This window comes from Heloderma suspectum, chromosome 5 (assembly GCF_057233095.1).
Source record: "Heloderma suspectum isolate Gila_16-S chromosome 5, 16-S_ref, whole genome shotgun sequence".
NCBI classification, from domain to species: Eukaryota; Metazoa; Chordata; class Lepidosauria; order Squamata; family Helodermatidae; genus Heloderma; species Heloderma suspectum.
The window spans coordinates 227,881,033-227,898,752 of NC_139462.1; the positions used below are offsets into that span (position 1 = coordinate 227,881,033).

General features: G+C 47.8%; 1 protein-coding gene and 1 long non-coding RNA gene across 5 annotated transcripts in view; one reads left to right on the top strand and one right to left on the bottom strand.

Annotated features, from left to right (window-relative positions):
* GJC2 (gap junction protein gamma 2) overlaps positions 1-17,720 on the bottom strand; it is a 90,712-nt gene that overhangs the window by 21,755 nt on the left and 51,237 nt on the right. The gene's annotated exons all lie outside the window — the stretch shown is intronic.
* LOC146345247 (uncharacterized) lies at positions 1,727-8,687 on the top strand. The gene is made up of 3 exons (XR_014791895.1): positions 1,727-1,814; positions 3,260-3,446; positions 7,051-8,687. It is a non-coding gene; the product is annotated as an uncharacterized LOC146345247 (long non-coding RNA).

A 17,720-nucleotide genomic window follows, 5' to 3' on the forward strand; every position in this document is an offset into this window, starting at 1 on the left:
CGAGAAAAGGAAGCAGAAACGTAAAAGAGAACAAAGCAGTGGAAAGAGCTGCAAAGAGCGTCAGCGGGAAAGGGAAGCCAACACTTTGGAAGGTAGGATTTGGGAGAGGAAGGGTGCGCTTCTGGTCCCTGGCCTTTTGTATGCCCACGCACGGTGCGAAAGTGCTTTGGCCAGGGGTGACAATGTATTCCTGAGTTTACAGTTTCCAAGCTTTTTGCGGAGGGATCAGGCCAACAGAATTTGGTGTTCACTCAGGAACCACCTGCTGGTTGCATGGCCAACCCCAGTGTCACAAATCCAGTGCCATACTGGGTGAATTTAGACAACTGAGAGCCAGAGGGCCCTTCTACGGCAGGCCTGCATGTCTTGTGATGCACTCTGGTGAACGCAGCCCACTGGCTGCAGGTCATGGCCTGACAAGATGGCTCTTGAGTGTGAATGAGGCAATGCGTCTCCAGAAATGGTTGGAAGCGAAATTAAAATGGTGGTCAGATAGGAGCATTATATTCTCCATAAACATCCAGCATATAGCGCTATATTCTCCACTAGCGAATGGTTCTGGCTTCACACAGAATGGAATTGCCCTTTGTTTGATACAGTGAAGCCTCCAAGCAAAGTTGCGCATCTTTCACCATTGGACATGTGCCCTCCCCGTCGGAGTGAAGCCACAGCCCCTGGCAGCCCTAGGTACAACCCCTGCCATGTTGCACCCCTATAGCCCCCTGAGGAAGGGGCCTGTTCACTTCATTCTCGGGGGGGGGGTGCCCCAGAGCATGGGGGAAGGAGCAAGCGTATAACTGTCCCTCGGCCTACTGATCTCTCCTGGCTACAAACACTATAGACTCCAAAGCTATGTGCTGGTTAGGCAAGCCTGCCCCGAGTGGCTGAAGATGTTACTGCAGGCTTCAATTACATGGATACATTTAAATTAATTCATGCGTTTTAAAAACAAAATAACTCCAATGAGAACAGCCATAGGTTCCCCTAAGCATGCATGCCAAGTTTAAGGCATCTACATTTCACTGTCCCGGTGCTGTGGTGTTGAGGGATGGCCAGACAGGGACACATACACACACATTCTCTATTATTATTCTAGATAAATGTACCTGCCCGCATGGGCATCTTCCATTGGGCTTCTGATGAGAAGTACTCCCCACCTCCAACAGACTCTCTTTCTGCTGTAGTGTGGAGAAGGTACAGGAGTTTCTCCTGCTGTTTCTTCCCTTCTCCAAACTGCAACAAAAACAGGAAAGTTGGTTCTCTCTTCAAGCCCTCTGGACGTGCGAGGTGGCTCGGGATAAGGGAAAGAAGAGGCTGAATCTTGTCCGGAGACTGGCGACCTCTTCCCTCTCACCTCGGATTAACTCGGAAAAGATTGGGAAGAACTCAGATCCAAGGCTCCGGAGCCAATCTATGTCAGAAAAAGCCCCCCCCCCCGTTTCTCCCTCTCCTCTCCCCACGTGCTGCCACGGCTCCCACCATCACCACCACTGGCCACGTTATGGGGGAAAAGCCAGAGGGGTTGGTATGGAGGGCTTCTCAGAACAGGGAGAGGGAAGCTGGGAGTTTTATCCAAGTGGAGGAAGAATTCAGGGGCTTTAAGAGTTTGCCTCTCTCAAAGGTTTGGGTTCGGATGAGTCCCTGGAACTCTCCTCTGCAACTGACATGGGAGAACCTTGCCAGCAGCTCTAATCTTATCTCACTCGCACAGCAGTTTGGGGAAGGGAGGAGACAGCAGGTCAGGCTCCTGTTTCTGGCCTTCTCCCTGCAAAATTAGAGAAATCCCGGCAGATGCTGGAGGATTGGAGAGTGGGGTGAGTTGGTAACAAGGATCAATAGAGGCTTGGCTAGTAATATTTGTGGATCCCTGCTGAAAAGACAAGCTGTTTTTCATTTTAAAGTATACTGAGAAGTGGGTTGCTTCTTCAGCATGGGTGGAATATTAAATACACACACACACACACACACACTTTTGGCTCTTCAGCACTGTCTGTCTAAAACAGGGCCGGGCAACTTTTTTGCCCTCGAGGGTTGCATCTCTGTCTCACACATACATATACAAATACACACACACCCTTCCCCCCCTCACACACAAATCATTCACACACACACACATTTTTGTGGGGAGGATGGGATCTGGGGAGGACCTTCCGAATGCATTGTCCTCCCCATCACAATGATGCCCCCCCCCCAGTTCTTTGGCTGGCTGGGTAGTGCGTGATTTGGAAGAGAAAGATGGTGCTTGGGAATGGTCATTTCCACGACCCTCCTCCCCTCCCGAGCCCAATCCTGCTCCCCCTAGCTCACCAAACAGCTGAGCAGCACAGCTTGTGCATGGGGGGAACTGAGCAGGAGACTCATGGCTGGGGGAAGGCAGAACTTTAGTGCGGTGAGCTGCACTAAAGGCCTCTGGGGGCCACTTGCAGCCCACAGGTTGCAGGTTGCCTATATGTGATCTTAAAAGGATAAGCAGGAATACAGACGGCCCCTGGACCACAGGCCAGCCCTGCCACTAGGCACAGTGAGGCAGTTGCTTCAGGCAGCAGATGCTGAGAGGCGGGAGGAAAATGTCGGAGGAGAGAGCTGTGGGCCGCGTGGCTCGCCTTGCGCCCTCTAAGCTCACCTGCTGGCTTCAGGTGCAGTGGAGGAAGCTGTTCCGTTCCCAGTAACGAAGTAAGACTCATCTGCCAGCCCAGTTGGCTTCTGTACATGGAATGGGGGGGGGGAGCGCCATCTTGTTCTTCACCTCAGGCAGCAAAACATTTTGGGCCAGCTCTGCCTGGACCACAGCTCAAAAGCCACTTCCTGAGAGCATCTTGTTCTACCCGCAATGCTACTTCTGTTCTTACAACACACATTAAAAGTGTTCCCTCTTTAGGCAACTGTATTTATGTGAAGGGGAGCAGGCCTTGGGGGTCTCCAACAGAGAATTCCCAGCAGGCGGCTTTGCCAGCCTACAATCCTCAGGATTCTTTGCAGAAAACCATGAGAGCTGAACTAGTATAAAGTCACGATCACTTTGCAGTGCAAGGCATGGGTGTAGGGCTGAGTTTACCCATTGCTTAATGCCAAAAGGCCCCTCCCTGTGCCGGGAATCCATGGGATGGAGCGTAATCCTGAAATGCCTTTATTGCATGATGCCAGTCAGCAATCCATGCAGCGTTTGCGTGCCACCATCCACTCACCCCCACCCCCCGGGATATGCGGGGCCACATGGGCATGGCACACAAATCAGAGGCATTTCCACATTTCTCCACAGTGTATGGATCAGCAAGAAAAACTTCTCAGCAGGAACAGCGGTAGGTAGGTGACATGTAAAGCCACCCACAGATCGCCATAGCCGCCACCATTCCTACTGGCTCCCTAAGAAGATAGTTTCTTTCATATCTGGTGGGGATAATGATGATTATGGCTACTCGGCCATGAAACTCACAAGATGACTTCAGGTAAGTCACCGACTCTCAGCCTAACCTACCTCACAGAGTTGTGAGGATAAAAAGGAGAGAAGGAGGACCGTGTATGCCACCTTGAGCTCCTTGGAAGAAAAGGCGGGATATAAATCTAACTAATAAGCAAAATAAGTAAATACTGGTAGACTGTTAATTTGTTAGGTAGATTGCTAGTTAATAGTCCATAACAGGTGGGACCCATAAAAAATGTGTCGGGGGCGGTGGCTGGGCATTTCTGCTGTCTGAATTCTCCCCTGCTGCCTGTTTCTCCACCACTTTACAGCATGTACAGAGAAGAACCATAGTCCCTTTTCATCCCCCCCCCCATTAATAGGCTTTAGGGGAACGGGGTGAGTCCCCTCTCTCTGGCCGTCCAGGGCGAGTTGGGCAGCTTGTCTCCTCCACGAAGTTCCCAGCACAAACGCCTGAGCACTCAGAGTCGAGCTGAGGGGGCGCAATCATTCGTGGAAGCACAAATGCGTGGCCTTTAGGAACCAATGGGGGGGCTTGTCCCCTTCTGGGTGCCGAATTTTGAATGTCTCACACCCCTCATTATCTCAACTTCCCACAGACATACAGATGCAGCCATTTTGCTTTTCTGTGGCCTGGCTTAGGCTCCAATCATGTCGGCACGAGCCACCCGAGAAGTATTAGAGGGAGCGATGGTTGGCTGATGTTTCTTCAACGGGAGCTCACGGTTAGGAGATGGTAGGAAATCTCTCTCCCTGTGCTGGAATGACATACTATCAGAGCTGGGGAAGGTGGCATCTCTAGGTAAAGGTGCGCGGGGGAGGGGGGGCCGTGAAGGAGAGAAACAGCCATTTACAGTTTGGAAGAAACCAAGGCAGTGGAGGCTGGTGTCTCCGATGTCAGTGGAGCGGTGAATCTGTTCCAGGTTTCAGACAGAACCAGTCAGAAGTCTACAAGAGCCATCTTTCAGTCAGAACTTCTGACTGCTTCTGACTGAAACCCAGAGCAGATTCACTGCCCCGCCGACATTGGAGGCACTAGCCTCCAATGAACCAAGGCAGTGAATGGGCTGTGAGTTGGCTGAAAGCATGGGGATAGAATCAGAGTTGGAAGGGACCCCGGAGGTCAACTAGTCCAACCCTGCTCCATGCTGGCTCTGCAATGCAGGAGGCAACTACAGAACCCCTGACCGGCTCTGATGTGGTGTAGTGGGCCTCCTGCCTTGTAGGGGTGCCTGCTGTTTGCTTCCACCTATGCTCTGTATGTAAGGAAAGCAAATATGAGAAACACATCATAAATCTGTATTGCGCTCCCTCATCCAAAGGTAGCGCTGCCTCAAGGACTTCTCCCCGGCCAAGGAAATGGGGAGAGCACAAGAGCATAGATTCTTATAACGCAGCCTTTCTAAACCCGTTACTCTAAAGATGTGTTGGACTGCAACTCTCATAATTCCCAGGCAGCTTTAAAGTTCAATGCCAGAATCTTAACTGAGCCCAGAAATAGACGGGCAGCCAGTGAAGTTGACAAAGGACTGGTGTAATCCAGGGGAAGGCAACCTGGTGCTCTTCCAATGTTTTGGACTATAACTCCCATCAGGCTCAGCCAGCATGGCCAGACCACAGATATGGGAACTGTGATCCTGAACATCTGAAGGGTACTGGGTTGCCTACTCCTTGTGGAATCTGAGCCAATTTGCTGGATGTACAAAAGACCCTGGCAGCTGCATTCTGCGTCAACAGAAGCTTCTGGACTGTCTTCAAGGGCAGCCCCACTTCTAATCTGGGAGTGACTAGAGCAGCCTTCCCTTAGCAGGTGCCCTCCAGATGTGTTGGACTACAGTTCACCAGGGTGATGAGAACTGTAGTCCAACACGAGATGAGGTTGTAACTAGCATATCAGATACGAGTTGGTAAGAAGAAGCATACCTGGTCACTGCATTTACGACATGTAAGACTACCAGATATTCCCTGGCAGCCCAAGAATTAGGAGCACATATATGTCTTGCAAAATGTGATACGTTGCACTGGGGATAATCAACAATAAACTGTTATACCATGCTAGCTTCAAGTTATACCTTGCCACCTGAACTGCGTGTATAATTATGTTCCCCCCTCTCCATGTTTGTGAGGACCAATGGTTTTCAGAACATCAGACAAGAAGTAGCTGTTGATACCTTTGCAGATAATATCTGTAGAAAGATCAAAGATCAATCCAACTCCTTTCCCTCTCCCCACAGTTTAAAGCCCCAGAGATTAATGATATAGCTATTAAAAAGTGCTGTACGTCTTGTGTTAATCTTCATTCCCAAACAGCAGCAAGATTTACACAGGTAAAATGGCATTCCCCCACATTCTTCACTCCCCTCTTTTCCAATTGCCTCTTACAAATTGTAAGCTCCTTGGGAGCAGAGACTTCTCTATGTTACTTATGTGTAAGGCATAACCTACACAGATGGTGCAGTATAAATGAATAAACTAAAAAACAGTAGTTAAGTAGTCTTAGTAATTGCAGTAGCTGGGAGAGCTGGGACTTCTCAAAATTAAAAATCCCAGTATTTTGCATTTTTCCTCATTACTACACTTGAACTCTTAACTGCACCAAGTTTATCTTCCTAGCTAGTCTGGAAGAGGCTTGACATTTAGATATATCAAGATCACCCTCCTCTGTAAGTAAAACACTATTTATGTATGATAAAACACATAACTCCACATACATACGTACATGCAGACATGTGCGCACAGACGCTCCTACACCAAAACACAAGCCTTGCAAATAGCCTTATTTTACTTACTATATATGCATATAAGATAGGTATAATAAGGATGTTTGCAACAGATTGATAGATATAAAACATATGTTGCAGTACACACACACACACACACACACACACACTTAAGCGGATATATCCAGCTTTATCCTTTAAAAATTAAAAGTGTAGGATGGCGGCAAGTCAAAACCTTTGGGGAACAAAATAAAGCCTTAAAAATGCTCTCAATGCTCAAACTTCAATGAAAATGTGAATGGAAAATTATGATGACGAGTACTGCTAGTACCACCACCATGGTAAAGAATATTCCCTATGCTAGCATAGAAAAGAGGGTGTTGTTTTCCAGAAGCGATTTCAGCGGGACAGCGTCCTGCCTGGTGCTGGTCTCTCTAGCACTGGTTTACCGGAGGCTTGAAGGAGCCCCCTGGCAAGTACGGTACCTTCTCCTGCGCACTGGTGGGGACGAGCAGCTCTGCACCAAGCAAACGAGAGAGCCGCGCTGTGGCTTCAAGCATTCGTTCACAGCGGGATGGCCAGGCTGAGGTGCCAGAGAGAGCAGGATGCCAGAGAAAGTGCACCCAAGTGGCTTCCTGCAGGTGTTTACATAGATGTCTCCGACCCCCACGACACAGGAAGGGCTGGCCACTCGTGTGTGCGTGCGTGCGTCGGGGGGAGCACTTGTACATTAAGAACAGGTGTGGGCTACTGATGGATCCCAGCACCAAGGAATGAGGCAGGATTAACATGGGGGCATGCCAGACAGGACAGGCCTTAAATATGTTCATACCTGAGGTGAACAAACCTGAGGTGCCCTTGTGCCCTGTCTGGGCTGAGCCGTTTTCCGTTTCTTTTCTTTTATTAAAGGTTGCTGGATCTTGAATTCAAAGATTTGGAGAGGTCTGTCCATGGGACTCTATTCTATGTTTGTGGGCGAGATGGATATCTAACAGCAACAACTGCACATTCTCTAGCTACAGTAATCGGCGTTAGAGGGAAATTCTTAAAAGAGAACTCTGTACCTTGCCAGCGGGATTCAGAATTTTAAATGTTTGAGTGATCTCATTTCATTTCATACAGGTTTGTGTAAACTTTACTTATATTAGCTAAAGATCCAGAATTTTTATTCTATATGATCTGGGTTTGCATTCACTTTATGCTATCTTTGCATTAATATCCAGGATCTTTTGTGATGATCTGATGGCTACATATAAATCTGATCTGAATTCAAAAAATCAAGGCTTGGAGGTGGAGCTTAGAGTAACAAGAGGGCCGGGCCCAGGCATGGAGCTCAGTGCAAACGCTTAAGTGTACAATTGATGATGATGAAGAAGAAGAAGAGGAGGAGGAGGAGGAGGAGGAGCTAAAAAGACCACTTCTGCTTCCTTGCTTTTCTGGGAACTGGCCCCAAATAAATAAAAATAAAATAAACTCATCCAGGTGGGGGGGGGGGGTTTCTGGTCAAGCAGCAATCCTAGGCTGGAAGCAGAAAAATGGAGCCTCTTCAGAATCAGGAGAACCTCCTGCTGATTTCTGCAGTTCCACTGGAATGCTTCAGTGCAATACCAACAGTACAGGAAGTTGCCATGCAGACAAGCCCTCACAGTGGTGTACTCAGCTCAGATCTAATCTGCAGCAGAATGAAGTGGTAGAGTCCTGAGCAGGGCAGAGAATGGACTGTCCCACTTCAGACTGTAGGTGAGTGTCACTTTTGAATGCTCCTCTACATTTAAAAACAACAACTCCATGCAAGCAGAAAGCCAGCATAGCAGGGAGGAAGCTGGTCTAGAAACTCACTCCTGGATGTGCTGCTTTCTTCTTCGTCTTTGCAGAGGTGTGTGGGTGTGAATTTAATGTGGGGTGCGTATTAAGAAATCGCATTCCCTGCCCACAGTCTAAAGTGGTACAGTCCATTCTCCATCCCTCCCCTTCCCAGGACTCTATCACCTCATTGTTCAACTGCAATCTGAATTGGTGCAACCCTCTTTAGCATTGCATTCTGCTGCATGTGTGCAGAATGGGCCTCAAAACAGTTGCTTCCCAAAACTGGAATCAGGCAGAGCGAGGTGTGCATTTGGTCCTAAAATGGAAATATGAGTGCATATAGCCACGCTCTAACAAGCCATTCCAGAGAATGAGATGAAAAGCCAAAAAAGAAAGCCGAGCCGGGGGGGCGGGGGGGAGCAGCTGTAAAAACAAAAATTAAAAAGAGCTAAAATCCTAAAGCATTCAGTCATTGGCTGTAGCACAGAAGTGAAGCTCGCTTTTCCTTCCTTAACAATGTTGGCATGTATTTAATGAACGAGCCTCTATGAATGGCGGAAGGAAGAGATCAGTAGCAGTCAAAGCTAGTCTGCACTCTCCCACTCCCTCACATTCCTCAGTTCTACAATGCCCCCTCCCCACAATCCCCCCCCCATTACAACCTGTATACATTCATCCACTGTAGGCCAGGCCCAGGGCTAGCTGTATGAAGCAGGCAAAGCGGCTGTGTCCAACGGCATTTGTTTGTGAGGCCCATCAGCTATGCCAGAAACAGCATGAAAACCTGGGTCTCTAGAACAGGGGTGCAGAAACTCAGGCCGGGGGTTCAAGTCCAGGCTTTCGGGGTTCCCCAGATGGACACACACCCTTTCTCCTGACTGCCAATCATTTGGAGGTTTCCTGGCTTTTGCACAGTTTTTTCCTCATTCTAAAAGTTTAAAATGCCTCTCCTGAGGCTTTGTTACTGGCAGGAGAGCTTTATGCTAAAAAGTGCTGATATGTTTGGCCCCACCCCTTTTGCTTTTGGCCCTGCCCACCACTGGAATGTGGCCCCGGAGAGCTTCTCCAAAACTGAATTCAGCCCTCTGTCAGGAATGAATCTGAGCATGTGGAGATGTCTGGCAGCTCAGATTCGGAATCAGAATGGGAACAGCCAGAATAGAGAGAGGCAATCTCCCTAGTGAGCCCAAATATGGTGAGACTTTCTTCCCAAGACCTTGACACACAGATGGCCCAGCCTGAATGCCCCCCCCCCATTCCTCCACCATGAGAACTCAAGTTTCAGAGGAGGGCGAGGGGCGTGACTTGAGGGACACTAGGGTCCATCGCAGAGCGAAGCTGGAAAAGTTAGGGGCAGGGCTCAGACGCTCCCCCAGGTCAGCCACTCATGGAAGCCAATGTGGGAGGGAGCCACCCTACGGGAGGGGCACCCCTGCGAAGCAAGTCTGGCTGAGAAGTTCATGCCCAGACCGCTAGCAACTTCTCTAACTTCCATCTCGTCTCCTCTATTGATATTCGTAGATGTGCGGATAAGCTGTTTCATTGCAGTCTGAGAGTTTCCTAGAATCTGCATTTGTAAAGAAGCTAGTCGTTGACTAAAAAAGTAGAGTTAGCCTGAAGCCTTGTTTCCTGGAGTGTGTTGATTGCGAAGGGGATGGACGGATGTAGGAACATGACAGCCTCGGGCTGAAAGAGGTTCAACACTCCCGCTCTAGAAAATGGCTGGCATGATTCCCCATGTGAACAGGAATGCATCCCAGGATTCCCTGATTGTCAGGGACTCTGGGCCTTGGACTGGGAGTCTCATCCAGTGAGGCTGTGTGCCTGTGAGGGCAACCTCAGCCCCTGTTCTTGGTAGAGATAGGGGAGAAATATTTTAGTCCGTGTTTTAATGTGACCCGACCTAATTCGCATTTCTTGAACCAACGTGCAAAATAAAATGCAGTTATCCTTTGGTATTTGAATTTCCCCAAAATCTATGCTGCAGTTGTCCGATCACAAAATGTGTACAAAAATGTGTGTATTAGGGGAAAGTGCGCACAAAAATGCATACACTAGTGAAAATAATGTACAAAACTGTATATTGGGGGAAACTGCTCGCCAAAATTTTTGTATATTAGGCAAAAATGCATACAAAGATGCCTATATTAGGAGAAATATGAGCCCAAAATGTGTATGGATTTTTGTGCAGTTTTTTAAAATAAAAAACTTGCAGACATCCATGGACAAGGGGCACCACTCCATCCTCTCGGGGTGGAGTCACAGCTGGCCCAAGGCATTTTGCTGCCTGAGGCAAAGAACAAGATGGCTCCCGCTCCCATTCCACGTACACAAGCTGCCTGGACTGGCCGTTGAATCTTTCTTCGACACTGGCCATCTGGCAGCATCCTCCACCACACCTGAAAGAAGAGGCCAACTTAGAGGTCACAGGGCAGGCCACAGAGCGCAGCGCTCTCTCTCTCCTCCCAGGATCTGCCACTTGAGGCAACTGCCTCACTCTGCCTAATGGTAGGGCCGGCCCTGTGCGGTGGAAATGTCTGAAAGGAGGCTAAGGCACATTGTACAATTTAGGTGCAGACTGGTAGAGCTGTTCGGTTTGACTGCCTTTGTCGCCCCTTTTTACGGCTCAAACTATCTGGCTATGAACACAAGACCAAATCACTAGAGGTGGTTCTAAATAAATATTTTTGTCATAAAAAGACCCCGAGTGGGGTAAAGCGTATCTTTCAGCATCTTCTGGCTGAGACAAGGGAGCCCCTGTGCTTACGTATATCAAAGATTCAAATTTTTGTGAACTGCCCAGAGAGCTCTGGCTATCAGCAAGACAGACATGAAACAAACAAACAAATTCCATGGTGGTGGCATCAGCCATGGGAGGGATAAAGGGAGCCAGAGTCCCTCTGAGAGAAATGTTCGTTCCATGGTGGCCCTACAGAACATGAGCTCTGAGGAATGATCCTGGTGATATTGTTGGGAAAGAGGGCAGTTTATTTATTTAATTTATTTGTTACATTTATATCCTGCTTTTTCCTCCAGGGAGCCCAAGGAGGCATACATGGGTCCTCTTCCTTTCCTTTTATCCTCACAACAGCCCTGTGAGGTAGGTTAGGCTGAGAGACGGTGACTGTCCTAAAGTCACCCAGTGAGCTTCATGACTGAGTGGGGTCTAGAACCCAGGTCTGCCCAGTCTTAGTCCAACTCTCTAACCACTACACTACACTGGCTTTCAATAATAAGCTTGCTTGCTTGCATTTCTATACTGCCTGATAGCCGAAGCTCTCTGGGCGGTTCACAAAAGTCAAAACACAGAGTACAGCATAAAACAATATAAAATATGAACGCTTAAAACCACAATATAACAATACAACCAGAATAAAACCTAGCAGCAATGCAGTTATTTACAATACAGATTTAAAACACCAGAGCTAAAAGATCAGGAAGCTAAAATGCTAAAATACTCGGTGAATAAAAAGGTCTTCACCTGGCACTGGAAGAAGTACAACATAGGCGCCAGGCAAACCTCTCTAGGGAGCTCATTCCACAGCTGGGGTGCCATAGCAGAAAAGGCCCTCTTCCCGGTAGCCAACCGCCTCACCCTTTGGTGGGGGCTCCTGGAAAAGGACCCCTGAGGATGATCTTAGGGTTCGGGCAGCCACATATGGGAGGCGGAGATCTTTAAAATCACTGCTTTGGATGGGATCCAAAGGACATCTAGCCTGACCCTCCATTGCAAGGCAAGAACATCTACCCTTTAACCACTGTCCCATCCCCAAATTCAACCTACTCAATCCAGAAGCAGACAGGAAAAGCATCACTGATGACTCGCACAAATGAGCCAAACCACGTGCACTGCAAAGAAAACCAAACAGCAGCTAGGATCGCTGGTCAATCAGGGAGAAAACTTCTTTTCTGGGGCCATAGCTCAGTGGTAAAGCATATCATTTACATGCAGAAGGTCCTAGTCCTCAGCATCTCCAGCTAAAAGGAGCTCGGCTAGCAGATGCTGGAGAAAACCCTTGCACGAGACCCTGGAGAGCCATCTTCAGTCAGAGCAGGCAACCCTTGGCTAGACAGACCAACGGTCTGACTCGGTATATATAAAGGGCTTCTCCACATGGGGTTTTTATCCTGTTATTGAGATTGGTTACTCACGGACATCTGCGGGTCGTTTACACAACGTCGTCAACCTCCAGCGCCTCTCCCGTGGTTTCTGACCATTTCTGCAGCTTAATTTGAAATGGAAATAATGAGCTAATAAAAAGAAGCAGTTTTAAGCGGTTTGAATTTGTCTGTGTAAAGAGGAAGTGGTGCTATAACAACAGCGCCATTTGGTGGCTGTATAATGAAACATACAGAACTTGCAGATAAAGGGGAAAAGTGGGGGGAAGGGAAGCGCATGTAAAGGGCCAATCTTAATCCTACAAAGAATCCAGAAGCAGAAGCCCTGGTAAAATCGTGGGATAAAAAGCCTCTGTGTGGAGAAGCCCAAATCAGCATCCTATGTTCCCGTATGGCGGTCAGGCCCTGAGACTGAAAATCCCCTCCAAGCCACCCCAAAGGAAATTTAATCAGGTACATCTCCATTCACCACTCCCTGGATCTGGTTAAGCAGCCCCCTTGCAGAATCAGACCTCCAACAGGCAAACACAACCTGCCAGCTGTTGCTGTTGTTATTATTCTATATGCATAGCTTCCCTCTGCAAAAAGCTGTCCTGAAGCAATTAACACACACAGATACAGAAACCCAAAATTAATATAACAGAAAACCCCAAAATCAATAAAAACCATAACCAGCACAACAATATAAATAAAAATAAGCAGCATAAATAATCTAAAAACAATACAACACGAAAAGCGTTCATCCACAATGCACCAAATCCCGAAGGAACGCTACGAAAGCAGTTGACCAGAATTGGGCCATAACTAATGTTCGAACGCCTGGTACTGAAAGATGACCATGTGAGTGCCAGCTGAGCTTCCTGGGGGAGAGCATTCCATACATGTGGGGCTATCACAGAAAAGGCCTGTTCCTGAACTGCCCCCCCATCTTCTCTCAGAGGGGGCACACAGAGAAAGGCCTCTGAAGCCAACCTCAGGGACCAGGTAGGTTTATATGGGGAGAGGTGATCTTTGAGCTATTGGGAGTCCCGAAACATGTACACCTTCATAGGTTAAAACCAGCACTCTGAATCTGGCCCGGGAACAAATTGGCAACTAGTGCAGGCGAGCAAGGACCGGACTCATAAGTTCACCTCGCCTAGTCCCAGTTAACAACCTGGCTGACAAATTTTGCACTGGCTGCAGTTTCCAAGCCATCTTCAAAGGCATTTGGAGGGGGTTTGGGGGCCCCCAAAGGAAGACCCAGCAGGAACACCCTGTGTGCATTGTAAATTGTGGAAACCAGAGCCAGGAACAAGGAAAAAAAAAATCAACATCAAAGTAAGTGGTGTAAGGGAGACAGGGAACCAAGGTCAGCATGGTTGCTCTTGCTTTGGAGAGAGAAAATAGTTATTTGGATTGTGGACAGACAGTAGTTATCACTGAAGCACCATTACCCCTCTACACTCATCCTGCCAGTACTGCTTCTGGGAAACAGGTTTTGCAGGTTTTCGTAGTATTTAAAAAACAACCACCACCTGCTCAGTGGGGTGTCAACAGCAGAAAAGAACAAGGAGTGTACACCATGAGCAAAGATGCCTCTTTCACACCACCTTCAACTCTCTTGAAAATGATTGCTTTGCATGTACCCCCAAAACATCTCCACATGTACATGCAAAGCGGCAGGTGATTTAACAAGATGGAGCTCGGCTGTTTTCAAGCCTTTGCTTGGAGGAGCTGACGCGGGAGGGGAAAGAGCTGTTCATCATTCCCCATTGCCAGCATTCTTCTGCGAAGGTGAGATTCCTCCCCGCCATATCCCCACCGGTTGTCCCAGCCCACTGGAAGTCCAGTCTCAGCAAAATAAAATAAAATAAAAATAAAGTCACTGGAAAGAAAGAATAGGTAATAATCCTTATATGTCATCATAGCTTCCACCAACAATGGAAGGGTCAGTTCCTGTGAGACAGAGAAGGCTGTCCACATTTCAATAGCTGGAACTAGGTGTAACTCGACTCCCCTACACATTATGAGTCAAATACAAGCAATTTAGGGTTTGAGGAACGCTCTGCCTTTCCAGGTCTTAATGTGCTGGAAGGGGAGCAGGAAATGAACACTCCAATCCTAAAGGCAACAATATTGCTGTTTCAATCCTTTAAATTTTCCACCGGCAGTTGGGAAATTCATTTCTTGGCCACCGCAAATGGTTAATTAAGAGCAGAATGGCACTGCTTTTGCCAAGGGTGAGATCAACGTGGATGCTGAGTCTGGGTCTCAGGATCTACACCTGTAGCTGAGCACATGCACTACTCTATATATGTATACCAAATGTATGAATGTGTAAAGGTCCCAGGTTCAGTCCAGGAGAGCCCCTGTGGTGTAGTGGCTAGAGTGCTGGGCTGCAACTTGGGAGATCTGGGTTCTAGTCTCCTCTCTGCTCTGAAGCTCACTAGGTAACTTTGGGCCAGTCACTGACTCTCAGCCCAACCTACCTCACAGGGTTGTTATGAGGATAAAATGGAGACGAGGAGGACCATGTAAGCTACCTTGGGTTCCTTGCAAGAAGAAAAAAGGCAGGATATAAATGTAATAATAATAGAATCCCTGACATCCCCAGTTAAAAAGAGCTGATGCACTGCATTTTGGCTGCCACCTATGGCGGTATCAGGAGCAGTTCTGGCAGCCTGCCTCTCTCCCCAGAAGACCCCATATTTAACAGATGAAAAAGTGAGGAAATGCATGAACACGGGCGACGATGCCTTCCTCGTTGCGCCTTCATCCCTCTGAAAAATCCGATGGCGTGTCTCAAGCCTGCTAAAGCAAAGGAGACCTATAACAGAAGCTTGAGGAACACCAGTGAAATGGAACAAGGAATGGGAAAGGGACATGATGGAGCGAACAGGATAGATGGATGTCAAGCAAGGTTATTTAAACCGGTGATTTAATTCCAGATTTAAAACTCTGAGAAGAAGAAAAAAGACCCAATAAAACCTGGAATTTAAGCCATTCCCCATTTGGTAATTTATGTATCCCAAAACAAGAACATACACTGATTCTTTAAATCTCTATCTAGTTATGTATTTTTTCTTTTCATTTTTACTCTAAAGAAGGTGCAGGGGCCCCAATCTGGATTGGGATCCTAGCATAGAGGTAGGTCGGGGTGCACTTAAGACCTGGGTCAGGCTCCCTGTGCCTACTCTAGAGTAAAAAAGACAGAGGGCTTTTCTACACAAGGAATTTATTTTGTGCTTGTGATCCTCACTCTCAGTAGTTTGCGGGTGCTTTATATGATGTTGTCATCCTCCAGGGCCTCTCCCATGCTTTGCAACCATTTTAGCGGGTTTTTTTTTTGCTGACATAGCCTGAATGGCGGCATGAAACCCTCGTGTATTTGCGCAATTCTGCTATACCACAGAGCCACCTAGTGGTTGTGTAATGGAACATATAGAAAGGCAGAGAAAGAAAACCCATGGGGGAAAAAAAAAACACGTGTAAAAGAGCCGATCTTAATCCCACAAAACATCCAGAAGCAGAAGCCTCAGTAAAGTGTAGGGTTAAAAGCCTCATGTATAAAAGCCCAGACCTGCTAGACACAGACTTAAAGTACTGTATGTTTTGGCCCTTAGAAGATATCTGATGGAGTTCAATGGGACTTACTCCCTAGGAAGTAATCCTAAAACTGTAGCCTAAACAGAGCTTTTACACTATCTGCATCAAAATCTTTGGCCATGTTGCCCACATAGCTTTTGGACGATGGAGGTATTTGCTTAGAGGCAAGGAGGGAACTTGTGAAATTTCTATTTGGCTCTCTCTCTAAACACGCAAAGACACTACAGTCAGTTACCTGAAGACTATGTCTGGAAAAATGAGCAGTTACTCTTGTTTACAGGTGTAATAATTACACTTCTGTAATTACAAGGGTAATAATTACACTTCTGTTAATTATGTGCACCCTCCCTGCCACATTCTCGGGAGGAAGAAGCTGGGGAGGCAACTTTGTGTAGAAAAATGGCTAATGGGAAAAGGGTCAGGCAACGTTCACCACCTCAACCCACCATCCACCACACCTTGTGTTCAAAATTGCTGCCTACTGTTACCGTTTTTCATTAAAAAAAAAAAATACTGTTGGGACTTCATTACTGGCAATTTTGAGTAGGGAAATGGCCAATGGAAACCAGGTTAAACACCTTCCACCATTCCGCTGATCAAAATTGCTGCCTCTCAAGGCTGCTTTTCATTTAAAAACAACAACATTGGCTATAGTCTGCTGCTCTCAAAAGATATATAGGCTGCTAGCTGACCCTTTAGCAAATTGTTGGTTAGTAGGCCAGCCTGGTTGGCTGATGGGAGCTAATTGTAAGGAGATAGCTGAGAATCTCTCCGTGTGTTTGAACGAGAGACCCATCGGGACATGGGGAAGGTCTCCACATGGAGGGCTCCGAGCGCTTGCGGTCAAAAGGCGCACTGTGCAGCAATTCCATCTTTTCTTCCTTAAAGAAATTTACATGGAAGGAAAAAAGACGAAAGAGGTTGAGGGAAAACACGGGAGGGCTATGAGTGGAAGATGTCGTTGCCTGGACCTCCCATAAAATTCCATGAAGGGAACAGGAGGATCGTAAGATAAAAGCCTTGCCTGGAAGCACCATCTCTGTCTCCCCTGCCCCCCCACCCCCACACAGCTAAGGGAAGAGGGCAGGGGTGTGTGTTTTGTACAGCAGAGAGAGATAGAGAGAATTGGGAGGTGGCTGAAGGTGTGAAGCAGAGGAGCAGAACCTGGGGTTGCAATGCAGCCTTCCAAGGTTCTCCAGATGACCGCTCCCCCTTCCCCTGGCCTCTCCCCTTTCCCCTGACTACTGATCTTTTGATGGTTTCCCAGCATCTGCACAGTTTCTTCCCCATTCTAAAAAGTTGAAGCATCTCTCGTAAGGCTTCGTTACTGACAGTGACAGCTTTAAACTAAGATAGGCTGCCATTTTGGCCCTGCCCTTTTGGCTTTCGGACCCACCCACCACTGGAATGCGGCCACTGAGAGCTTCTCCGAAATAGAATTTGGACCCTGGGCTGAAAGAGGTTCAACACCTCCGGCGTGGGGCACCTTGGAGTGCCAGGCCTCTCTGTCTCTGGAGCTGATGAGAAATAGTAGACCTGCTGCCTTTAGGGGTGCCTGCTGTTTGCCTCCGCTTACCCTCTGCTTGCATATTTGTAATGAAAAGAAACACTACCAAGATGCCCTAAGTCTCCAGTGCTCCCTCTCAGCCAGAGGGAGCCAAACGCGGCAGCACTGCTCTTAAGAACTCCTCGTCGCACGACAGTATGAAACAAAATGATGTAACCAACGGAACGAAGCAAGAACGGAATTACCAGAGCCCAGGTTGCAAAGAGAGGAGGAGGAAATACCTACGGCTTCCTTGAAGCCTCCCCAGACTCACCCTAGAATCAAGGATCTAAAGTATCTTGCACATTTCTGTCTCTTGGCCTAGGAAAAGGCGGAGGAGTCATAAGGGAAGAGAGCGCAGCAGTCATAGCAGCAACAGGATCCATGAACTGACCCAGTCGGCAGAGGACTCCGAGGTTATTCCCCCCCCCCCCGTTCTTGGGGCTTGAAGGATGGGGTCAGCTTTTGCCACTGACCCTACCTGCTCATTAGCAGCATAGGCGTCAACCTCTGCATTCAT